This window comes from Bos mutus, chromosome 22, assembly GCF_027580195.1.
Source record: "Bos mutus isolate GX-2022 chromosome 22, NWIPB_WYAK_1.1, whole genome shotgun sequence".
Lineage (NCBI taxonomy): Eukaryota > Metazoa > Chordata > Mammalia > Artiodactyla > Bovidae > Bos > Bos mutus.
This window is the reverse complement of record NC_091638.1, coordinates 46,996,785-47,022,781: the sequence shown is the minus strand read 5'-3', so window position 1 is coordinate 47,022,781 and position 25,997 is coordinate 46,996,785. Positions and strand designations below refer to the sequence as shown.

The 25,997-nt window shown below is 42.6% G+C and overlaps 1 protein-coding gene and 1 non-coding gene across 2 annotated transcripts in view; both read left to right on the top strand.

The window, feature by feature from the left end:
- The window catches only part of CACNA2D3 (calcium voltage-gated channel auxiliary subunit alpha2delta 3), a 901,045-nt gene that overhangs the window by 92,541 nt on the left and 782,507 nt on the right, over positions 1 to 25,997 (top strand). The window lies entirely within an intron of this gene.
- Positions 19,519 to 19,625, top strand: LOC138984812 (U6 spliceosomal RNA). The gene has a single exon (XR_011462096.1). It is a non-coding gene; the product is annotated as a U6 spliceosomal RNA (small nuclear RNA).

The following is a 25,997-nucleotide window of genomic DNA, read 5'->3' as shown; positions in this document are numbered from 1 at the left end:
GAGCTGCGGGGCATGAGAACGGGTGGCTGTCTGTGTACTGGGAAGTGAGGTCAAGGAGGCTTAACCGTGGGCAAAGTTTCAGCTCAGCTCAAGGTTCTTACAAGGTCACCTCGAGGAAGATGAAAACTACCTGTGTTGAGACTGTGTTAGCATTAGAAGAGCATTAGAGACTTTTTGTCCTGTGAGGAAGGTCTCATTCCTGTTAATGTTTCCAAATTGTGATGGCTCTCCTCTCCCTAATTCTTATTCTTCTGAGGTACATTGATTGGCCTTGAAAACAAAACAGTGAAACTCAGCCATTACCCAGCAAAGAGAGAGTATAAAAGTAATGCTGAGCTTTGCAGCAACCACTTTGGGTGGAGCTATACTGGTTAGGTATGGATTTTCAGTTGATTCTGAAAAGAGAAGATCCATGTAATAGCTGGAGCCTGGTAGGCTGCAGTCCATGGGGTCACTAAGAATCGGACACAACTGAGCAACTTCACTTTCAATTTTCACTTTCATGCATTGGAGAAGGAAATGACAACCCACTCCAGTGTTCTTGCCTGGAGAATCCCAGGGATGGGGGAGCCTGGTGGGCTGCTGTCTATGGGGTTGCACAGAGTCGGACACGACTGAAGTGACTTAGCAGCAGCAGCAGCAGCTGAAAGAAGTAACCCAGAAATTCCAGGGCCTTAATATAACAAAGTTATTTCTTTTTCTTAATATCTAGTGCAGTTCTCTTCCCCGGAGTGACTGGGGGACCTGGGCTCCTCTCATACGGAGGCTCCTCTGTCCCACAGAACTTGTAGAGCAGACAGGACTCACTCTGCCAGCCAGCCACGAGCAAACAGGGACACAGGGTAGGAGAGCCTGTTTTAGGGGCCATGTCAGATGTGATGTACATCACTTCTGCTCCCATTCACTGGCCAGAATTCTGTCTTGTGACTCTGTCATGGCAAGGGAGGCTGGAAGATGTAATCTTCTTGAGTTCCCAGGGAAAAGAATGGGTTCTAGGTGAGTCTGAAGGCAGTGTCTGCCACAAGAGCTATTGTGTGCTGAACTCACTGTAATTGTGTCAACATATTTAGCCATTCATATACATACACTGTCTCACAAATCCTGGGAAATGTGTTCTAAGATTCCCATCTTCTTCACCAAGAAAGTGAAATTCAGAGACACTGTGTTTACTAAGGTCACACAGCTGGCAAGTGGGAGAGTTGGACTTGCCCATTGTCTGGTACCACTGTATCCTGAGTGGTCCTCTGTTTGCATTTTAATCATTTATTTAAAAAGAAGGGACATCATGAGCAATTTTAATATCATGTTTAAAATCTCTCTTGGATCCATCCTAATGTTCTTTCCGTATTGTGTCTAAGGCTTAGAGCTAGGTACTTCTCTCCCTTGCACAAACCTGCTGCTAACCTTTCGGAATGAGTGGAAATTGGCGTAAGATTCCTGGTGGCAGTCTTCCAGCCCAGCAGAGAGGGGGGACTTGTATCTGTTTGCCTTACCTCTGGAATGTGAGTGCCCACCCTCTGCACACTGTGCCATATGTGGAGTAGGCCATGGACCGTGGCCACTAGATGGTGAGGACAGTGCTGATGGCGTGAGGGAAAGGGATATCTCTTCTGTCTGTTACTTCATCATGGGAGCCTTGGATGGAGCTGCTCGACAGAAAGCATTTCCACAAGACTACTTTGGGTTCGCTTCCCTGGGTGCATCTGTTCTCACGACACTTACCCATTATTCGGGAAAGCGATCTGCAGCCCAGTGTCCGAGTGCCTGTCTAGCACATATCCTGGCAGTCCAGTCCAGTGACTCACAGGCCCACTAAGTTGGGGTTACTTGTAGCGTTACTGACTCGATTTGGTGATGCCTTTTCTCTACTTTTTTCCTAAAAATTAGAGAAGTTAGTGTACTCTGGAACTTTTTAATTGGTTCATTTTGTTTGCCAACTGCCCTTCAATATGTTGGTCTGCTCCAGGGGCCTCTAGAGGGGAGCTGGGTACCCAGCAGGCCCAAGTAGTGGCTTGGTTAGGCTCTTGCTGTGTGTGGGGTTTTGGGCTCTGAGTGGCCTCTCCTTAGGTCCTGGGTAGCCTGCAGTCCTGTCCAGGGACCCAGTGCCACCTCCACCTCCCCTCGCCTCTGGGTTGGGAGTATCTGGTCCTAGTCTCAGAGAGCCAGGCCCCTTTCAGTCACCAGCATCTCTGTTCTCAGCAGCTTCGGTGCCTCCAGTGCTGCTGCCTCATTTTCGGAGAGGGGTATCAGTTCTGCCCTCTCTAGGCTTCCTTTCCTTGATTTAGAGCATCACTGTGTGGGTGATACTGAAAAAAAAATTTTTTTTCTAATTAACCCAAGATATTTGAACCAAGGATTCATAGAAATGTTAGAGAATTCAAGATATGCATTGAAATAATTGGAGAGCCCTGAGGATGTAGCAGAATAATATTAGGACATAATTTTGGCCCTTGGAAAAGCCCTTTAATAAGGCCAGTTGTCCATTATGCTTCGCCCTCCGGTCCCTTTGTTTGCACCTGATGGTCCTCCTGCATACTAAAACTCTGACTGGGGTTGTGACTCAAGGGATATGAAAGAACTTTATGCAGAACTTTTAGCTAATGAAAATAGAGGTCAGAAATAATTATTCCTGTATCCATTATATACCGAGAGAGGCTGAAAGGAGTTCACCCATTAAATTACATTTTCAGTACTCTGTTCCAATGTATGCTCCTTTACAACTTTATTTAAAGAAAGCATAATGTGAAAGGCTTTTAACTCTGATGGAAGAAAGACAGGAGCCTTAGTCAGTAATAGTAGAATCTCTCATCTCATCGTCTGTTCTAAGAACAAAGATTTTTTTTAAAAACTGGGACTCCAGCAGTCTCTTGGATTATATTAATGGAATGTAACCTTAATAGACCTCTCCAGAGGATAAAATAAAGTGTATGTTAGTTCTCTCTAAGTATCTTTGATCTTAAACTTTTTATTTTGCTGTGTTTTCTGTGCTCTTGCCTCCATCACTTCACTGGATATCTAAGCAGTTTATTTAAAAAAATCAAAAGTCCCTTGGAGATGAATGTTGCATGTATATCTCTTTTACTCTATGGGGATTTTTAATTACTGAATCGGAGATGTATTCAGCAAGAATTTATTAAGCATCTACTATGCACCATGCGCTTCCTAGGCCCTTAGGATTCATCAGCCAACAGAAGAGGATCCATCCTCTGGTGGGGATTATAGTCTAGAAAGCGAAAGACAGACATTGAAGATAAACACAGTAAATAAGAAAAGCATAAAGTTTGTTAGCATATGATATGGAAAAAAGTAGAGAGGTTAGGAAGATTAGGAGTATCTGGGATGTAGGGGTGGTGAGCATTGAAGCGTACTATGAAGCGGTGTCACCTACAGCCCAGTTCATCACCCCTTCATGTTCTATTATGTAAAATTGGAATGTTGAGAAATGGTTTTTGAGCAAGATGTAGACTTTTAAAAAACTGTCTTGTAAGCTTACCTAAACAGCTGTTGTTTCTTAGGTAATAAGACTGTTTAGAGTATTTCTTTGTAGGAAAATTAACAAATAAGGTTTAAAATTTTGCATACTATGTAAAAATACATGTCTCACTGTGTAAGAAAGCTCATATTGGCTTAAGAAAGATCTGTGGTTTTTTATATCATGTTATATGTCAGTTTGATAAGGGCATTAGACTATAGACTCAGTTTTCTCTGTCAGACATGGATTGGGTGTTGGAGAAATAAATGGACATGAAAAGCCTCTGCGAATTGTCGTTGGTTCCATCTGGAGTGAATCCACGTGGGATTCACAGTAATTCACATCAGCTGCTGGGGGAAGAGTTAGTAAACCCATCAGGCTCCTGTCTCCAGGGCTATCTACTGCCCGTTGTTCCCTTCATGTGTCCTCTTCCCAGGCCTGCCTACCCTCCCGACACAGCTCCATCAGATTTGCCGTCTTGTCTCTACTCTGTGCCAAGGCTATGAGTCAGGCAGAGACGGGAGGCAGTGAATTCCACTCATTCTCGATAGGATGTAAATGATGATTGAATGCATCCTGAGAAAGGCAGCTGTGTACTAATGATTTAATGAAGGGATATGTTAACAACTATTGACCAAAGATGTGTTAATTAATATGTCTTTTGATACCTGGATGTTATTGACTAGAGACATTTCAATTTTCACTTCCATAGCAAATTGCCAGTCACAGGCATTAGTTTCTGCGAAAATCGTCTGGTCAGTAACGTGTTAATAGAACTAGATAGATGTTTATGTGATACAGGTCACTCCAAATGTATATTCTTGTTTCCCTCATTTTTATATAAGTGATAGCATGTTTTATATATATATATATATATATATTATATTTAGATTGGAGTATAGTTGATTTACAATGTTGTGTTCATTTCTGCTGCACAGCAGAGTGAATCAGTTATACATATACACATTTCCACTCTTTTTTAGATTCTCTTTCCATAGGTCATTACAGAGTATTGAATAGAGGTCCCTCTGCTATCCAGTAGGTTCTTATTAGTGGTCTGTTTTATATAGAGTAGTGTGTATGCTGCTGCTGCTGAGTGACTTCAGTCGTGTCCGACTCTGTGCGACCCCATAGACGGCAGCCCACCAGGCTCCCCCGTCCCTGGGATTCTCCAGGCAAGAACACTGGAGTGAGTTGCTGTTTCCTTCCCCAATGCATGAAAGTGAAAAGTGAAAGTGAAGTCGCTCAGTCGTGTCCGACCTTCGGCGACCCCATGGACTACAGCCTACGAGGCTCCTCCGTCCATGGGATTTTCCAGGCAAGAGTACTGGAGTGGGTGCCATTGTGTCAGTCCCAACCTCCCAGTTTATCCCTCCCCCACCTGTTTCCCCTTGGTAACCATAAGTTTGTTTTCTACATCTGTGACTCAACTTCTTTGTAAATAGGTTCATTTGTACCAGCATGTTATATATGCTGCTGCAAGCCCTACTTTTTTTAAATTTATGAATATATTTCAGAAATCTTCCCATATTAGACTACAGACACTTCCCTTTACAGCTGCACAGTAGGGAATTTTATGACTGCATCATTATAATTTTAGCCAGGTCCTTTTCAGAGACCATTCTTTTTGCTGTTCTTCCCACCTGCTATCATAAAACCTTGCACAGACATCATTTTACATGTGGGTACCTTCTTTGAGGATAAATCTCTAGAAACAGAAGTGTAGGGATAACGTCTGTACGCATTGGTAATGTTCATGTGTATTCAGTCACTCAGTCGTGGCTGACTGACTCTTTGCCACCCCATGGACTATAACCTGCCAGGCTCCTCTGTCCATGGAATTTTCCAGGCAAGAATGCTGGAGTGGGTTGCCATTTCCTTCTCCAGATAATATTGATAGATGTTGCTAAATTAATTTTAGAGTGGTTGTACCAGTGGCGTACATGACTGTACACCCCCATCAGCCATGAATGATAATCCTTCTGTTACCCAGTTTTTGCTCACTCTACTTGCCTCATGACAGGCCAGTTAATTGAGAGAAAAGGTGTTGAGGCAAGGAATATGACTTTATTCAGAAAGCTGGCTGACCAACAAGATAGCAGGCTAATGTCTCAAGATAACCATCTTATGGGTTCTTGATGAAAGTGAAAGAGGAGAGTGAAAAACTCACTTTTTTAAATTAAAAAAATAAAAAAACTTTTTTGGCTTAAAACTCAACATTCAAAGAACTAAGATCATGGCATCTGGTCCTATCACTTCATGGCAAATAGATGGAGAAACAATGGAAACAGTGAGAGTATTTATTTTTTGGGGCTCCAAAATCAATGCAGATGGTGACTGCAGCCATGAAATGAAAAGATGCTTGCTCCTTGGAACAAAAGCTATGACCAAACAAGACATGTTAAAAAGCAGAGATGTTACTTTGCTGACAAAGGCCTGTCTAGTCAAAGCTATGGTTTTTCCAGTAGTCATGTATGAATGTGAGAGTTGGACCATAAAGAAAGCTGAGCACCAAAGAATTGATGCTTTTGAACTGTGGTATTGGAGAAGACTCTTGAGAGTCCTTTGGACTGCAAGGAGATCAAACCAGTCAATCCTAAAGGAGATCAGTCCTGAATATTCATTGGAAGGACTGATGATGAAGCTGAAACTTCCCAATAATTTGGCCACCTGATGTGAAGAACTGACTCATTTGAAAAGACTCTGATGCTGGGAAAGATTGAAGGCAGGAGAAGAAGGGAATGACAGAGGATGAGATGGTTGGATGGCATCACTGACTTGATGGACATGAGTTTGAGCAAGCTCTGGGAGTTGGTGATGGACAGGGAAGCCTGGCATGCTGCAGTCCATGGGGTTGCAAAGAGTCAGATAGTCTGAGCCACTGAACTGAACTGATGGGATCTGGATTGTAGGTTCTTTTATAGGACAGAGATTGGGGAGGTGAAGAAGTAAAGTAAAAAGGCCATTAATCTTACAGATATCTCCTGGAATGGCAAGCGTGAGGGCAAGATGTAGTAATTTCTTTCTTCCCTTAGCCATCCACAGGTGGACATGGTCCTGAACAAAGGCACTTGGTTTAACATTTAGGCAGAGGGGCAGGTTCCCCGAGACAGGGCATTATGTATGGACAGTATCCTTCTAGTGAACAAAAACAGTGGGAAGCAAAAGTTAAATTAAAAGCAACAGATCCAACATGGAGTCAGTTCTTCCCTGTAACACCATGTTTCCCCCACAGTCTTGCCAAGATGATGTGCTAGTGAAATTCTGCTCACCTGATAGATAAAAAGTGAAAGAGTGAAAGTGAAGTCACTCAGTCGTGTCCAACTCTTTGTGACTCCATGGACTGTAGCCTACCAGGCTCCTCTGTCCATGGGATTTTCCAGGCAATAGTCCTGGAGTGGATTGCCATTTCCTTCTCCAGGAGATCTTCCCAACCCAGGGATCGAACCCGGGTCTCCTGCATTGTAGACAGACGCTTTATTGTCTGAGCCACCAGGGAAGTCAAGGATATAGTTATTTTAATTAATTTATTTGGCTGCGCCTGGTTTTAATCACAGCATGCAGGATCTTTGATCTTTGTTGACATGCGGGATCTTTTTGGTTGAGGCCTGCCAACTGTTAGTTGTGACATGTGGGATCTATTACTGGTTCCCTGACCAGGGGTCAAATCCTGGCCCTCTGCATTGGGAGCCCAGAGAGAATCTTAGCCATTGGACCACCAGGGAAGATACAGTTTTGAGAAGGACAGTTTTCCTGAGTTGCCTTGTACCTCCTGGATTGCCAGCTTCTCAGTGTTCTGCATCTCCCAGGAGAGCAGGTTACTAGCACCTGGGAACCACATCCCTGGATGAAACCATGATCTGCTGTGTGTACTGCATGTCTTCCTTGTCTTTGTATGTAAAACTCAGACCCATTTTATTGTTTACAAACCAAATACTTCCCTCCCCCTGTGTAGGTGTACTTACTGCTGTCTTGGTTGGCAGCAACTCAATTATTTACTTTTAATTTTCTCTGTCATTAGCTTCCTTACCACAGTAGATGGTCATCTATGAATTAATGCCTAATTAATGAAAGAGATTCTGTTATTTAGAGATACTTACAAATTGTTTTCTGAAAACTAAATTCAGAGGATGTAAATGATTTCATTTTTTCTATTCTTTTATATTTTTGGTTTTCCGATATTAGATTTGTTTTTTAAAAAGAGAGGCTGAGCTGTGCTGTAAAGCAAAGGCACCATTGAAACGGAATTCAATTTATTTAGCTAGGAAGACTGCAAGGGATGTTATGAAAATCTTGATTCCATGCACCTCTGTCTTGCCAAGGCATCCCTCAGACACTTTGAGGCCTTACTTTTTAAGGCTCAGGGAATGAAGGAAAGCCTCAGCAGTACTCATGAGATAGGTGAGCTTTAAGTTGAGTGTCTTTCTGTACTTAGGTGTGGAGGGAATGGAGTGCTCAGCCTCTGGCTCGAGGCTTCAGTTTCTTCACCTGTGAAACGGGCATGATACCGTCCTCCTAGGATATTCTACTCGGAATAATGAGATGCTATGTGATGTAGTACATGTAGTGCCTGGGCTCTGGAGGCCCTCCACGGCTCCTTCTTACCCCTCCTTACACATTGACTCTTGTAAATATTTTCATGTTTCCTCCAAACAGCCTTTAACCTGTGAGGATCGAAGGTCTGGATATCCACTGTCAGTTGTTCCTTGTGGAGCCTCCAGATAACCTGCTTCGGTGGCCAGGACGAAGGTGCAGAGCTAACAGTGCTTCCATAAACTGCTCCTGGTCCCTGAAACTGGGTCACATTTCCTTCCTTTAGGAAGCCGTTCAGGTGTTTGCTTCCTGAAAACCTTATTTTTCACCCTTTTGAAAGGTTAAGGGATAGTTTTAAATACTAATAGAAATAATAAAACCTCTTTTCTTCTGGTCCTCTCTGGCTGTATTAATTAGTACATTACTCTTATGTTAAAGTAGCTATTTACTAGCGAGGGTTTGAGTCAATAATGGCCCCCTCCTGCCCCAAGACCCTTGCCCCTGCCCCAAGATAATATGAGAACAATTGCTACCTCAGTCTTTGTCCTGGGTTGTAGTTCATTCTTTACAGGATGCCTCCATCAGTGTCTGCTTGTGCAAGATAACAGCACTCTCTCTCTTCTGTGGTCCTCACCCCGAGGATAGTTTGTTTCCTTTCACAGCTCAGAGGATGGAGACTGAATTAAGGAATTCCTTGTGACCTACTGCTCACTTTAAGGGGTGGCCTGCTGCCTTCAGGCTGCCAAATGCAGGGATTGGATATAGAACCCCCAGGCTTGTTTTACACCACAGAGTCAATAGTAGCTAGAGTCAAATAGCATGCTTTCCTCTAATAATTAAGGACATGTGATAATGGCAGATGACATTAGGATAGAAGTAAAAATGATGTCAAGTGGGATTTATCTTGCTGTCTACTTGGGTTGAGGGATTTGGATAGGAATGGGGGGCAAAAGAGGGCTTCCCAGGTGAGTCAGTAATAAAGAATCTGCCTGCCGATACAGGAAACACGGGAGACCTGGGTTCACTCCCTGGGTCCGCAAGATCCCCTGGAGTAGGATTGGCCAACCACTGCAGTATTCTGGCCTGAGAAGTTTCATGGACAGAAGAGCCTACTGGGTTACAGTCCACGGGGTAGGAAAGAGTTAGACGTGACTGAGCAATGAGCACACACACAGCCAGGGGACCAAAGGAAACTTAAAGGTTTGATGCCTCTGGCCTTGAGTTCCTCTCCAGCACCTGCTGTTGATAGAGCTCTTTCAGTACAAGAGTCAGATGAGTAACTGGTCTACCACAGGGGTGGCCCTGCCACGCTGGGGATGCTCAGAGCCTTGGCATTTCGCATGGAAATACTGGGATGAAGGCATTTACTGAGATCTCTTGGACCCTGGAGCTCAAGCCTTGTGGGAATGGGGCCCTCTTGACGACTCATAAAGACTCAAGATGCCTCTGGCAGAAACAAAACTGGCATTCAAAAAGTCTCCTGGGGAAATTCTCATATTCCAGAAGACTCTAAGTTAATTTGTTAGACCCTTCACTTACCACGCCTCAAGCATCCACTATTAACATCTTGTCTAGCAAGTATTTCCAAGTATTTGTTAATATCTTGCAGGCCTTTATTTTGATGACTAAACACAGAGGAGATCTAAAATTCACCTTTACATCACAGCTACTGAGAGAGACAAGTGGGGAGCTCTTTTTCCCTGGTCTCTAAGGGCCCAGATCTGGAGCTGAGAGGCAGTACTGGTCAGTGTCCAGTGTGCTGCCACCAAAGGGGAATTGGGCATGTGAATGATGTATGTGCTGTGGCTTTGTCGAGGATGATGGAGTGCTTCCACTGCAGGGCTTATACAGAGCTACTCAAGATGTCTGCATGAGAGCTGAAAGGTATGGTTAGCGTTCTTGTTCTAAACAGTTCACGGTTCTGTGGCCATGAAGCAACCTAGGGTGTGGAGAGGCTGAGCCAGCTTAGTCAGGAAGAAGCAGCTCTGATGGATTCATGTCCCATTCTAGAGGTGACAGGACCAGATGAAGATCCTGGCACTAGTACTTCAGTGTCTCATGATACCTGAACATCGTATCAGAGACCGCGTGAGAAGTAGTTACCGTGGTTCTCATCTTGCGACACTCAGATCTTGACACCATCAATGGCTGGGGTGCAGGACCCAGATCCTTTGTCCTTTGGCTGAAGTCTTTCCTACAAGTCTGATGGGAGCATATTGTCCTGCATTAAACACAGTGCCCTGGAGAAGGTGTCCTCATATGTGACCTCTTGCCAAGTGTCTGTCAGCTGAGACACGGCTGTGACCTCATCCCATCCCCTCAGGTGGGATCCCGCCCAAGCATGCCCCTCCTCTCTCTCAGCTGAGGTTAGCTCCTCAGAGCAGCCATGGAGTGCAGAGGCCTTGGACTGATGGGGTAGTGAAAGGTTCTGGCCCACTTCATCTCCCTTCAGATTTTCTTCTGTGCATGTGAACTTGACCTTTTGATTTTAGAAGCTAAGATTTATCTTGTCTTTGTGTGCTAGATTTGCCATGCCTTGCCCGGGGGAACTTTCTCTTTTCCAAGTGAGTAAATCTGGTGAGGGTAAGAGGTGAGCCAACATATTCTTTTGCTTTTCATATGTCACTTCATCTTTCCCATATGATTTCCAAACTTGGGTGCATACTGCAGTGTCTGTGGGTGTTAAATTTATTTACTCTGATCTCAGTTGACCAAAGAGAAAGAAGAACAGTGCAGGGAGGTGTTCATATACATAAATATATTCCATTCAAGGGCCATGCTTTTTTGTTCTGAGCTTGCTTTTCTTTTTTGATTTAAAATATCCTTTACTGTGGTCATAGATGGTGGAGTGTGTGTGTGTGTGTGTGTGTGTGTGTGCGCGCGTGTGTGCGCACACACATATGTGGCTGTTCCCTCTTTAATTTTCTTACTTTGTTAAAAACCCAACAGTCTTGTGCTGCTCTCTCAGATTAGGCGGTCCTCTCCTTTTTTGGGTTATAGAGTCTTTGGGGATCTGTGGCCTCTGTTCCTAGGCTCCCACTTTGAGTTTCAGGGAGGTGGCACGATTTAAGAAGCCAGCACGCACCATTTGCAGAAGATATTTTACAACTGATGAAGCAGAGGCTTTGAAAGATTAAATCTCTGTATTCCGAACTAATAGGCTTTCTAATAGAAATCTTCTCTCAAAAATACAGTTCTTTGCAATTCAGTGATTTTGAAAAATTTATGTTTTGAAAATGTTTAAATATTCCATATATATGTACTTTATATAATAAAAACCAGACGGTATCCATATAATTATTGGGATACCCTAAGTTTGCATGAACAGGTTGTTATCCAGGTTTTCTCTCAAGTGTGTGGGGGTCGGCTTGGAGCACCAAAGTGCTCAGTCTGCAATTAAACTTCTGGTTTACTATCAACATTTTAAACTAATTAGGTGAGGAAAAAGCATTTTAAAGAAAATATAATGGCTTCTTGAATTCCAGCTGGAAGGCAGCACAGTATAGTTGTCTGTTTGGAAAATTTCTTTAACATCAGTGATTTAACAGAGTACATTTGAAGGTAACCCAGGAGAGAAATGCATTACCTGATTCATGTTTGTCAAAAATAAGCCCAGGTAGAAGAAAGCAGTGTCCAGCCAGGACTTAAAATCATCCTCGCTGTGAAATGGGGCAAGCTTTCAGTTAGCTATGGTTTTTCTGAGTACCTGCCCTGTGGGCTTTGAAGATGCTGTGCAAATAAGTCCAGCGAAACTCCCTGGTTTCCTGGAGCTTCTGTTTGATGGAGGGAGATGAAGGAGAATGAAATGGCATGAAATGAGTAATTCAGGAAGTGACAAATCCTGGAAAAAGGGAAGGTGAGCCAGTGATGCTGTTGGGTCAGGTGATGGAGAAGGCCTTTTGAAGGAGGTCTCACCTGGGCTGGGAGTGGGAGGAGCCCGCCCTGCTGGGGAGTCAGAGGGGGCTGCCTGGGAGGAGGGGTTGGGGCACAGGGGGATGGTAACCCTGGAGTCTGAGAGACAGGTGGGTTTCTTTTCTGATGCAGTGGGGAAGAGACCAGAGGGTTGTTCAGTAGGGCAGTGATGCAGAGGGCAGGTGGGGTTGCAGGGCACAGAAAGTATGGATTCTGAGTGTCCCACACCCACTACAGCCCCGGTCAGTGTTGGGGTCCCTTCTTGTTGTGTCTTTTCTGCCCCAGACAGTGCCCTGGGCTAGGGAAATTGGTGATGGAAATGGAAGTGGATTGAATGTTGGCCACCCCAAGAGACCAAGTGCTAATCCCTTGAATTTGTAAACATCACTTTGTTGAGAAAAACGGTCTTTGCAAGCATAGGGAAGGATTTTGAGATAAAGTGTTTACTCTGAATTACTGGAGTGGACCCTAAGTGCCTTCTCAAGTCTCCTTATCAGAGAGAGGCCAAGGCAGGTACAGACACCTGGAGGAGAGGAGAAGGTGAAAACAGAGCCGAGGAACACAAAGGAATGCCAATGGCCACCAGAAACTGGAAGAGAAAAAGAATGGATTCTCCTGAGGACCATCTTGATTTCAGACTTATGGCCTCTTGAACTGTGGCAGAATGAATTCTATTGTTTAAAGCCACTCGTTTGTGGTAATTTGCTGTGGCAGCCGCAGAAAGCTAGTGCAGGTCCTAGTACAGGAGAGAGGGATGGAGGGGTGTTAGCACCTCTCTTCTTTGGACCTCCCAAAACTCCAGCACGGTGGGTGGTGATGGAGGGGGAAGGAGGGTGGGGAAAACCCACCTTCCAACCTTGTGAGACTGCCTGCTCACACCCCCACTTTTTACACTCCAGCCGAGCTCAGTTTGGAGCAGGGATTGTCCACTCTCATATGTCCAGCAGCCAACCTGGCCATAATTTGTGGGTGGGGGCGGTTGGGATGGGAGTTTGGCAACCTGGACTGGCACAGGCTGGGACTGCACTGCTCCTCAGCTGATGTTGCCTCATGGGATGTGGGCCAGTGGGGTCAGACATCCTAGTTTCCTGGACAAACCTGAAAAACACCTACATTTTTTTTTTTTAAACACAGAATTTCCTGTCCTTGAAATCTGGCTCAAGCATATTAGCTTGCAGGTCTGATTTGACTACAGGGTGAGGTGAAGGGGTCTGCTTTGTAACTTCTGTCCTACAGCGTTTATTTGTCCCAGAAGTTACCATTTTAACTTCCACCCTCATTTGTAAGGGTCTGACTGGGTTTTAGTCAGTGTGTTAATTTCTTATTGCTGTTATGACAAATGACTACAAACCTAGCTGCTTAAAACAATGCATATTGATTATTTTATATTTCTAGAGGTCAAAGGTCCAAAATAGACTTTATAGGGCTAAAATCAAGGAATTTTCAAAGCTGTGTTCCTGCTCTAGGCTATAGGGGAAAATCTGTTCCCTGCCCTGTCCAGCTTAGTCAAAGCTAAGGTTTCTCCAGTGGTCATGTAGGCATGTGAGAGTTGGACCACAAAGAAGGCTGAGCAGCACAGAATTGATACTTTCAGATCATGGTGCTGGAGAAGACAAGAATTTCTTGGGCAGCACGGAGATCAAATCAGTCAATCCTAAAGGAAATCAACCGTGAATATTCATTGGAAGGACTGATGCTGAAGCTGAAGCTCCAATACTTTGGCTACCTGATGAGAAGAGTCAGTTCACTGGAAAAGACCCTGAGGCTGGGAAAGATTGAAGGCAAAAGAAGAACGGGGCATCAGAGAATGAGATGGTTACATAGCATCACCAACTCAACGGACATGAATCTGAGCAAACTCCAGGAACTATTGAAGGACGGGGAAGCCTGGCGTGCTGCAGTCCACAGGATCGCAAAGAGCTGGACATGACTTAGCAACTGAACAACAATAGCAAAGGCATTCACAAGTCCTGGGTTTTAGGATATGGACATTCTTGAGAGGCCATTGCAGTGCCTTCCATTTGCACGCCCTGCATATCAGAAATCCCAAGCTACCTTGTCTCTCTCATCCGTTCTAGCTTGTGCTGGAGCTGGTTGATACCAGATCTCAAGAGGCAGTATCTTTTCTTGGTTTCATGTTTAGTGACTTTATGTAGGTAACTTGGAATCAGCCAGGGTAGAGTTTACATGATTACACCATGGAAATCAACTGCTGCAGTTCATGGTTTCCTATCTTCCTCCCCTAACCTGTCCATTTGGGCTGAGATTCCTGTTTTTGGGGACACCCTCTTTATTTTTCTATGGATTGTCATTGTACATTCGGGAAGATGGATATGGATGAATAGCAAAAATTATGGCAATCTTGGTATGGGGCCATCATTAACACTTGTTTGAACTTTATAGGTTTGGATAATAAACATGTTCCTTTTGTATTTTCCTTCTTTCAGAGGAATCTTTTTTTTTTTTTTCCTCATTTCTAGCTGGCATTACAATTCTCCTTTTCTTGAGCAAGGGAAATAATAAATAATTGCCAGGTTAAAACAGATGACCTTCTCCCTCCATAAGCACTTTGGCCTTATTTCCTCTGAATTCCACTGTTAGGGGACCATATGTATCCCTCGTAGCATTTTGACTTTTGATGGATGTGTGCAGTCCCACTGAAAGCTTGGTGATTATGCTCCTTGGTGATCCCCAGATCCATAGAATATGGCGCATCTTGAAGCATCCTGGCAAGGTGGTGGCAGTTAATTAAAGAATTTGCTTAATGAAATGTCATTCCTTAATAATTGAAAGATTCTCCATTGAGTAAATATTCTAACAAATCCCGAAGCCTGTTTTTGCACTTGTCATTTTATCATGCTGTCTTTCGAATCTCTGAAATTGTTTGCTATTCTCTTTTCTAATGGAATTTCAAGCAGCTTTTTGATCAAGACCTTTCATGCAGTGAGCTATCTAAAATATTAAAAAATCACGGTGTTCCCCTCTGAGGTCCACATTTAGTTAATTGTTTCCTGGTGACTGCTGCGAATGTTTCTTCCAACCTAGTTTTCAGTCAGTGTCCTCTGATAGGAATAGTATTTTCATCACACAGATTGCAAGCATATTTGGTACATAATTGCTCTTATCAGTTAGGTTTTCGGTAAAGCCTCATTAATTAGGCACACAATTATTGTCTAACATTTCCTTTATAGAGGACTTTTTAAATAGATTTTTTAAAATAATGAAGATTTACCAAAATGTTGCTAAATTTACAAAAGCTGTGATACTCTTGTAGCCAAAAAAGAATGCTTAATGATTAGCTTAGAAAATCAAGCCATTCTCACATGCGACATCTGGTTCCAAAAGGGCTTTTCATTGGCTTGAGTCAGTGCTATACACACACTATTCAGGCTGGAGTTTTGCATGGGGGCAAAGCCAAGTCAAACAAATCACTTGTTGCCCAGGCCTGTTTTGGTCATCTCCTCTGGTTCCTTTTACTAATCTTGAGAGAAGTTGTTTTTTTTGAACCAGTGAATCTTGGATACAATGGAAGTGACTTCCATGCTCTTGGGTCCACTTTGTTCCAGGAACTTTTTGTAGGGGCTCCTTTATTTAAATTTAAGATTTCTGTGATCAGAGGAGGGATGTGATCATGACCTAGTTTCTCCTTTGTAGTTCAGACACCAGGGACAGTCAAATAGTGGACTTTCAGAAGAGACTTGATTCATTCTCTTAACATTACCGATTAGAAAACTGAGACCTGTTTGGAAGTCTATATCTCAAGTCTTAACTGGTCTTCAGTTTGGTTTCCTTAGCAGATTGGGGTGGCAGAAACGTGGATTCACAACCTAGCTCTGGCCCTTAACTGGGTGGGGTCTTATGCAGAGATCTGATCTCTTTGAGTTTTGATTTCATCATCTGTACCTTGGGAATAACACTTGCCTCTTAGTGAGATTTAGACTCAGTGTATATAAATCACCCACCCCTCAATACTACTGAGTGTTGTTAAAATGACTGATCTAATATTTGTTGACACTGGCCAGACACCTTGGTGGGAGGATGGTCCCTGTCTTTGAGGAGGTGGCCACAGTCTGGCAGTGATCTCTCTAGCAGGTTCCTAGAGATTCTGGTCTTTTATTAGAAGTCCTTTTATTTCACACATTGAGTTCAGACCTTGAAGTCAGAACCTTGAGAACAAGGACCTGTGACCTGTTTTGCCTGCAGCTTTATTCTGCCCCAATTATTGCTCTCAGTAGGTCCTTACCAGTCTTTATGAAGATGCTCACTGTGGTGACCAGATAATATCCTCATAATCTGAACTGAGAGATAGAAGAATTGCTGTTTCACAGATAAGGGTAGAGGTGCCACAGTATTGCCTATATTTTCATGAGTGGAGTTTGGGTTTTCATGTATGGGTTTCAGATGTACCAGGAGTGTGTTGATTTAGATACATGTGCTAGTGATTCTATTCTCTCCCCTGGGAGATCATATTCATTTTCATGAAAGACCTGGAGATCTTTCTGGAGGCGAGGTGCTTCTGCAGACTTATAAGTCTGGGAATCCTCCAAGCTGTTGCTCCCACGGAGTCAGAGCTTCCTTTGTGTAGCACTGAAGAATCAGGAATGAATCAGACATTTCTTAAGCTAGCAACACTGCTGGCATCCAGTCTGGGGAGACATGATTCTGTCTTGTTTGGGACTTTTGTTCCACTACAGATGATTCTGATTTCGATATTGAGCATCTGGTGATGTCCATGTGTAGAGTCTTCTCTTGTGTTGTTGGAAGAGGGTGTTTGCTATGATCAGTGCGTTCTCTTGGCAAAACTCTGTTAGTCTTTACCCTGCTTCATTTTGTACTCCAAGGTCAAATTTGCCTGTTACTTCAGGTATCTCTTGACTTCCTACTTTTGTGTTCCAGTCCCCTATAATGAAAAGGACATCTTTTTTGGGTGTTAGTTCTAATAGGTCTTGTAGGTCTTCATAGAACCGTTCAATTTCAGCTTCTTCAGCATTACTGGTTGGGGCATAGAATTGGATTACTGTGATATTAAATGGTTTGCCTTGGAAACAAACAGAGATCATTCTGTTGTTTTTGAGATTGCATCCAAGTACTGCATTTTGGACTCTTTTGTTGACTATGATGGCTACTCCATTTCTTCTAAGGGATTCCTGCCCACAGTAGTAGATATAATGGCCAGCTGAGTTAAATTCACCCATTCCAGTCCTTCTTAGTTCGTGGATTTCTAGAAGGTCGATGTTCACTCCTGCTATCTCCTGTTTGACTGCTTCCAATTTGCCTTGATTTATGGGCCTAACATTCCAGATTCCTGTGCAATATTGGTCTTTATAGCATCGGACCTTGCTTCTATCACCAGTTTAAGAATCAGCGAACCAAAATAGACTGGAATGGGTGAATTTAACTCATATGGCGATTATATCTACTACTGTGGGCAAGAATCCCTTAGAAGAAATGAAGTAGCTCTCATAGTCAACAAAAGAGTCTGAAATGCAGTACTTGGATGCAATCTCAAAAACGACAGAATGATCTCTGTTCATTTCCAAGGCAAACCATTCAATATCATGGTAATCTAAGTCTATGCCCCAACCAGTAATGCTGAAGAAGCTGAAGTTGAACAGTTCTATGAAGACCTACAAGACCTTCCAGAACTAACACCCCCAAAAGATGTCCTTTTCATTATAGGGGCCTGGAATGCAAAAGTAGGAAGCCAAGAAATACTTGGAGTAACAGGCAAATTTGGCCATGGAGGACAGAATGAAGCAGGGTAAAGGGTAATACAGTTTTGCCAAGAGAACACACTGATCATAGCAAACACTCTCTTGAAACAACACAAGAGGAAACTCTATACATGGACATCAGCAGATGATCAATAGTGAAGTCAGACTGATTATATTCTTTGCAGCCAAAGATGAAGAAGCTCTATACAGTTAGCAAAAACAAGACTGGGAGCTGACTGTGGCTCAGATTATGAACTCCTTATTGCCAAATTCAGACTTAAATTGGAGAAAGTAGGGAAAACCACTAGACCATTCAGGTATGACCTAAATCAAATCCCTTACGATTATCCAGTGGAAGTGAAAAATAGATCCAAGGAATTAGATCTGATAGACAGAGTGCCTGAATAACTATGGTTGGAGGTTTGTGACATTGTACAAGAGGCAGTGATCAAGACCATCCTCATGAAAAAGGTGTAAAAAGGCAATATGGTTGTCTGATGAGGCCTTACAAACAGCTGAGAAAAGAAGATAAGTGAAAGGCAAAGGAGAAAAGGAAAGGTATATCCATTTGACTGCAGAGTTCCAAAGAATAGCAAAGAGAGATAAGAAAGCCTTCCTCGGTGATTAGTGCAAAGAAATAGAGGAGAACAATAGAATGGGAAAGACTAGAGATCTCTTCAAAATTAGAAATTAGAGATACCAAGGAAACATTTCATGCAAAGATGAGCACAATAAAGGAAAGAAATGGTATGGACCTAACAGAAGCAGAAGATATTAAGAAGAGGTAGCAGGAACGCACAGAAGAACTATACGAAAAAGATCTTCACGACCCAGATAATCATGAGGGTATGATCACTCACCTAGAGCCAGACATCCTGGAATGTGAAGTCAAATGGGCTTTGGGAAGGATCACTGCAAACAAAGCTAGTTGAGGCGATGGAATTCCAGTTGAGCTATTTCAAATCCTAAAAGATGATGTTGTGTAAGTGCTGCACTAAATATACCAGCAAATTTGGAAAACTCAGCCACAGGACTGGAAAAGGTCAGTTTTCATTCCAATCCCAAAGAAAGGCAATGCCAAAGAATGCTCAAACTCCTGCACAATTGCACTCATCTCACAAGCTAGCAAGGTGATGCTCAAGATTTTCCAAGCCAGTCTTCAACAGTACATGAACCTTGAACTTCAGATGTTCATGCTGGATTTAGAAAATGCAGAGAAACCAGAGATCAAATTGCCAACATCTGCTGGATCATCGAAAAAGCAATAGAGTTCCAGAAAAACATCTATTTCTGCTTTATTGACTATACCAAAGCCTTTGACTGTGTGGATCACAACAAACTGTGGAAAATTCTGAAAGAGATGGGAATACCAGACCACCTGACCTGCCTCTTGAGAAACCGGTATGCAGGTCAAGAAGCAACAGTTAGAACTGGACATGGAACAACAGACTGGTTCCAAATTGGAAAAGGAGTACGTCAAGGCTGTATATTGTCACCTGGCTTATTTAACTTATATGCAGAGTACATCATGAGAAATGCTGGAGTGGATGAAGCACAAGCTGGAATGAAGATTGCTGTGAAAAATATCAATAACCTCAGATATGCGGGTGATACCACCCTTATGGCAGAAAGTGATGAGGAACTAAAGAGCCTCTTGATGAGAGTGAAAAAGCTGGCTTAAAACTCAACATTCAAAAAATGAAGATCATGGCATCTGGTCCCATCACTTCATGGCAAATAGATGGGGAAACAGTGGAAACAGTGACTTTATTTTCTTGGGCTCCAGAATCACTGCAGATGGTGACTGCAGACATAAAATTAAAAGACACTTACTCCTGGGAAGAAAATCTATGACCAAACTAGACAACGTATTAAAAAGCAGAGACAGTGCTTGCTTTGGCAGCACATATACTAAAATTGGAACGATATAGAGAAGATTAGCATGGCCCCTGCGCAAGGATGACATGCAAATTCCTGAAGCGTTCCATATTTTTGGAAGCAACCTAGATGTCCATCAGCAGATGAATGGATAAGAAAGCTGTGGTACATATACACAATGGAGTATTACTCAGCCATTAAAAAGAATACATTTGAATCAGTTCTAATGAGGTGGATGAAACTGGAGCCTATTATACAGAGTAAAGTAAGCCAGAAAGAAAAATACCAATACAGTATACTAACACATATATATGGAATTTAGAAAGATGGTAATGATAACCCTGTAAGTGAGACAGCAAAAGAGACACAGATGTATAGAACAGTCTTTTGGACTCTGTGGGAGAGGAAGAAGGTGGGATGATTTGGGAGAATGGCATTGAAACATGTATAATATCATATATGAAACGAATCGCCAGTCCAGGTTCAATGCAGGATACTGGATGCTTGGGGCTGGTGCACTGGGACGACCCAGAGGGATGGTACCGGGAGGGTGGAGGGACAGGGGTTCAGGATGGGGAACACGTATATACCTGTGGCGGATTCATGTTGATGTATGGCAAAACCAATACAATATTGTAAAGTAATTAACCTCCAATTAAAATAAATAAATTTATATTAAAAAATTAAAAATAATAACAACAACTAAAAAATAAAAAGCAGAAACATTACTTTGCTGACAGAGGTCCATCTAGTCAAAGGAATGGTTTTTCCAGTAGTCATGTATGGATGTGAGATTTGGATTATAAAGAAAGCTGAGGGCCAAAGAATTGATGCTTTTGAACTGTGGTGTTGGAGAATACTCTTGAGAGTCCCTTTGCACTGCATGGAGATTCAGCCAGTCCATCGTAAAGGAAATCAGTCCCGAATATTCATTGGAAGGACTGATGCTGAAGCTGAAACTCCAATACTTTGTCCACCTGGTGCGAAGAACTGACTCACTGGAAAAGACCCTGATGCTGGGAAAGATTGAAGGCAGGAGGAGAAGGGGACGACAGAAGATGAGATGGTTGGATGACATCACTGACTTGATATACATGAGTTTGAGTAAGCTCTGGGAGTTGGTGATGGACAGGGAAGCCTGGCATCCATGGGGCTGACCCCATGCAGTCCATGACGTGGAAGAATCGGACATTACTGAGTGACTGAACTGGATGGAACAGATGATTCTAGTTTATCTGATGTTTGTAAGGCCTGAAGGGCTAGTGGTTTCTATTCAGGATTTGAAAGTTTGTGTAAGTTAAGGAAGTTTGAATCCTTCCCTAAGTTTGCTGGATTCATTTCTGCCTTTTTCCTTTTTATGCTCTGTTTTGCTCACATGGCATTTACCCAGTTATAAAAACTCCTATTTTCCCCCTGAGTATCAATTGCCTTGGCAGGCTTTTCATATAATGCACCAAATTTACTGTTCTTGGATCCATTTTGTTATATCTTATTCAGAGCACTCATTTCAAGAGAGAGGGAATTTTAATCTTTTGGATGGCTGCAGATTACAGAGATCTTGCTTCCATTGTCATCTTGATAAGACTGTCATGTATTCTTTGCCACTTCAACTTAAGATGCTTCTAAATAACCTGGATAGAAGAAGCATCAATCTTGACAAAGTATTATGCAAGTTGGAAATTTTGCCAAAGGTGGGTTTAATTTTAACAAAATAGTTAAAAATAAGTAAGTAAAATCAGACCCAGTCACAGTGTTGACTATAAAAATTTTTGTCTGTTTTGCCTTGTAGTTTAAAGTATTTTCAATTTATTACTGTTTGTATTTTCTGGTCTTAAAAACAGACATGAATTTAAGAGGTAGCGTTGTTTAGTGTAGGAACCAGAGAGCAAATTGCCAACATTTGTTAGATCATGGAGAAAGCAAGGGAATTCCAGAAAAACATCTATTTCATTGACTACACTAAAGCCTTTGACTGTGTGAATCACAACAAACTATGGAAACTCTTTTTAAAGAGATGGGTGTACCACCTTACCTGTCTACAGAGAAATGTGTATGTGGGTCAAGAAGCAGCAGTTAGAACTGAACATAGAATAATGGACTGGTTCAAAATTGGGAAAGGAGTACGACATGGCTGTATATTATCACCTTGCTTAATTAACTTATATGCAATGTCCATCATGTGAAATGCCTGGCTGAATGAATCACAATTTGGAATCAAGATTGCCAGGAGAAATATCAACAACCTACAATATGTAGATGATACCACTCTAATGGCAGAAAGCGAAGAGGAACTGAAGAGCTTCTTGATGAGGATGAAAGAGGAAAATGAAAATGCTGTGTTTAAACTCAACATTAAAAAAAAAAAGTCAATGATCATGACATCCAGTTCCCATCATTTCATGGCAAATAGAAGGAGAAAAAGTGAAATCAGTGACAGATTTTATTTTTTTGGGCTGAAAAATCACTGCTGATGGTGTCTGCAGCCACGAAATTAAAAGATGCCTGCTCCTTGGAAGGAAAGCTATGACAAACCTAGGCAGTGTATTAGAAAGCAGAGACTTCACTTTGCCAACAAAGGCTTATATAGTCAGCGCTTTGGTTTTTCCACTAGTCATGTAGGGATGTGAGAGTTGGACCATAAATAAGGCTGAGTGCCGAAGAAGTGATGCTTTTGAATTGTGGTACTTCAGAGGTCTCTTGAACTGTGGGGAGTCCAACTCCCTTGGACTGTCGGGAGATCAAATCAGTCAATCCTAAAGGAAATCATCCCTGAATCTTCATTGGAAGGACTGATGTTGAAGCTGAAGCTCCAGTACTTTGGCCACCTGATGCAAAGAGCATCATTGGAAAAGAGCCTGATGCTGGTAAAGATTGAAGGCAAAAGGAGAAGGGGGGAGCAGAGGATGAGATGGTTAGAAGCATCACTGACTCAACAGACATGAATTTGAGCAAACTCTGAGAGAGATTCGAGGACAGAGGAATCTGGTGTGCTGCAGTCCATGAGGTCACAGTCAGACACAACTTGGCAACTTAACAACAACCACAGTAGTTTTATTGTAGGGAAAATTTCCAGATTTAATTTTTTTCCTCCATTCTTCTCAGTGGAGTATTTTCTAGCCTATTTGGACACCACAAAAAATGAAGATCCAAGAGTTTATGAAATTCTTTTTTTCTGACTGCTATGACCTGAATTGTGCATTCCCTGGAAATTTGTATGTCAGAACCCTAGCCCCCAGTATGAGAGATCTTTGGGAGGTAATTAGGTTTAGATGGGGTCATGGGGGTGGAGTCTTCATGATGGGATTTGTGCCCTTATAAAAGGGGCCAAGAGAGCTGGTCTCTCTGTCTGCTGTGTGAGGATATAGCAAGAAGGTGCTGCCTGCAAACTAGGAAGAGAACCCTTACCCCTCACTGACTGTGCTGGCTCTTGGATCTTGGACTCCCCAGTCTCCGGAACTGTAAGAAATAAATATGTGTTGCTTAAGCTGCCTGAGTTATGGTGGATTTTGTTACAGCAGCCCAAACTGACTGAGACTTAACCATACTCACATTCAAGAAAATGTTTCTCAAATCTCATAAGAATTATCTAAGCCAGTACATGTTTAAATTAGTATATTGTGAGGGTCATTAATATCTGAAAAGGCATAATGATTTTTCTAGATAATTCTGGAGTATGTCCTGTCATCTGTGAATGAACTCATCTTAGCAAGTCGTCTCTGAGCCACAGTTAGACACAGGAGATTCTAAAGGTAAACTCTGCTGGACTCTGTGGGAGACAGGTTGCAAACGCTGAGCTTCATTAAACACGTTATACTTACTGCTCAAGAAATTCAGTACATTTGTATGAGAGATTATTCAGGCCACATGTCACCTCCACAGTCATATAAAATTCTTGCCAAAGAATCTAGATTTGACATTTTAATTTCTACAATATTTTATATAGATAGATATAGATAAATAAATCTCTCTGCAAAAAAGAAGAATCTTAAATGCTAATTCATTCACTTGAGCTGTAAACATTTTCTTTGCTGCTTAATAGAACAAAATACATAAAGATTAATTAAATGATCCAAAATTTCCAAGCTTCTTTTTAATTGTGTATGTGGAATTTGTTGCCAAAAGATATCCAGCTCTGGTAAACACAATAGATGGTGATAGGGACACATGGTGACTTGGATAGATTCCATCCCTGGCTGCTGCCTGAGTATGTTGGCCACAGGCTGTGGCTTAGAAAAAATATCTGTTCTGCCAACATGTCACCCAGGGCTAAGTGGTCAGTGGTTTTTGCCTGATATCTTTGGGGTGCCACCATGTTGAGATGATAAAGGGGAATGCTTAGTGGTTGGGGTTTTGGCTTTTTTGGGAATGGGTGACAGAAATGTCATAGCTGTCTAATATCTGGGTTTCTGTTGAAATCTGATGTTGTACCTTGGTTCAGTAGATGAAGTTCTTAAGCAGGAATTAGAAAGCCCATTTTCTGGTCCTTACTCTGAGAGCTAACCGCATGGAACTGTCCATCATCTGTAAGGTAGGGGCAATATTACTTTTTTCTTAAAGTATTACTTTAAAGGATAAATGTACAGAGCCCTTGGAAGAGATGATTGTCAAGGTTTCTTGAAAAATCAAAAGCAGTGTGCTAGTTAATATGTTAATTGATTTACTGTGTTAGTTGATTCTTCAAATACTCTGTGTGCATCTCTGGAGATGTAGACCCTGTCCTGTCTGGACCAGCCTTGTGAGCAGGAGGCCCACACGTTCATGTAACTAACATGTAGTTGAGTTGTAAGAGTGCTTTTAGAAACCACTAGAATGCCATCTTGGAGCCGAAAGGGATTTTTGTCCGTTTTGGTCACTGTGTATATTTCCAGTGTATAAAGAAGTACCGGCATGCGCTCATGGTTCCATAAAATTGGTTGAATGATTAACTGAATGAATGGATAGTTTGCACAGGCATTGTAGTTATTAGTATGTGGTTTTGTCAAGGTCAGGGTTATAGGTTTCATGATTGTAGAGGCTTATTTGCTGTACTGTATTCCACAGACTCAGGCAGCTGCCTAAAGTGAAGCCGCTGCATGAAGAATGACAGGGGTGGCCCTAGGGCAGGTGGGAGGGGCTTCACAAGAACTCAGGTGGTAGTGCCAAGGCTGGGCACTGGATGTGACCCCTTGCCCCTTACTTTCGGGTCCATGACTTTGTTATCCAAGCACAGGCATATTCTCTGGAATGATCCCCTCTGTGCTGGGGTAGCGTGGCCTCCGCTGCATAGACTCACATACGAGTGTGTGTCCGTCTGACATGAAGACCTTAGCTACAGAGTCAGACAGTTCCGTGGGTGCAATCCTGGTCATCCGTTGGGTTCTCAGCTGCAGGGAGGGGAGTGCGAGCACCCGGTTCGTAGGGTTACTGGGAGCAAGTAAACGAGTCAGTGTCCGCAAGCTTTTAGCGCGCTGGGTGCTTGGATGTGTGAGTGAGTGTTGTTTGTTGCTGCTTTCATACCAGTGGTACTGACTGGGATTACTGGGAGCTGGGTCCTGGCCTGTTACTCTTATGCATATAATCTTTCTAAATGTTCATAACGATACTGATGTGGGTTTTGAAGTCCAAAGGGAAATGTGTCACAGGCAATGATTTGTGTTTCTTTGTTTTGACCCCAAGAGTTTCCTTTTAAGAAACATGGCTGATTCATGTCAATGTGTGGCAAAAACCATTACAATATTGTAAAGTAATTAGCCTCCAATTAAAAGAAATTAATTAGTTAAAAAAAAGAGAAATCTCATCTTCAGACAGTCTCTGACCACCACTCCCAAATTGTATATATTCCCCTTCCCCACCATGCTTTCGAGATCTGTTTCTTTTACACCCATTGTTTGAATTTTTCCCTGCGTGGCTCTTCCTAATACTGAATAGCTCATTCCTCGAAATGCAGATGTAGAACACATGGACACTTTGATTGATGATAGCGCAAGAAGCAGACTTCAAATTATGGAATTAGGGTACAAAACCATGTCACAATCTATGCCCCTTTTGTTTGCAGGATCTCATGCCAGTCAGTTGCTTTGGGGTTTGATGGATCCTCTGTGGATGCTGGCTCTCTGTAATGCTGTATGGATGAGATAAACCGAATCTATCTGTGCTCCCAAGGAGTTGTCTACTAGGGGAGACAGACACACAGACAAATAGTTATATTCACATAGTTAATGACCCGATAGTGCTAGAAAGATGTATACAGTGGCTGAGGGTGAGTGGTGGGGGCATGGTCAGGAAGATCCCTCTGATGAGGAGGCACTCATACAAAAACTAGCTGTCCCCTTCACTCCACTTTTCTTCTCAGCACATAACCACCATCTGATATTTTTCTGTCCCCCTTGCACTCCCCTGGAATATCCATTCTGTGAGAACAGAGCCTTAGTCTTATAGCGCTTACTCTCATATCCCAGGTCTAGGGCTTGGACTACACTGATACAGTGTGGAATGAGTGAATGATAGAT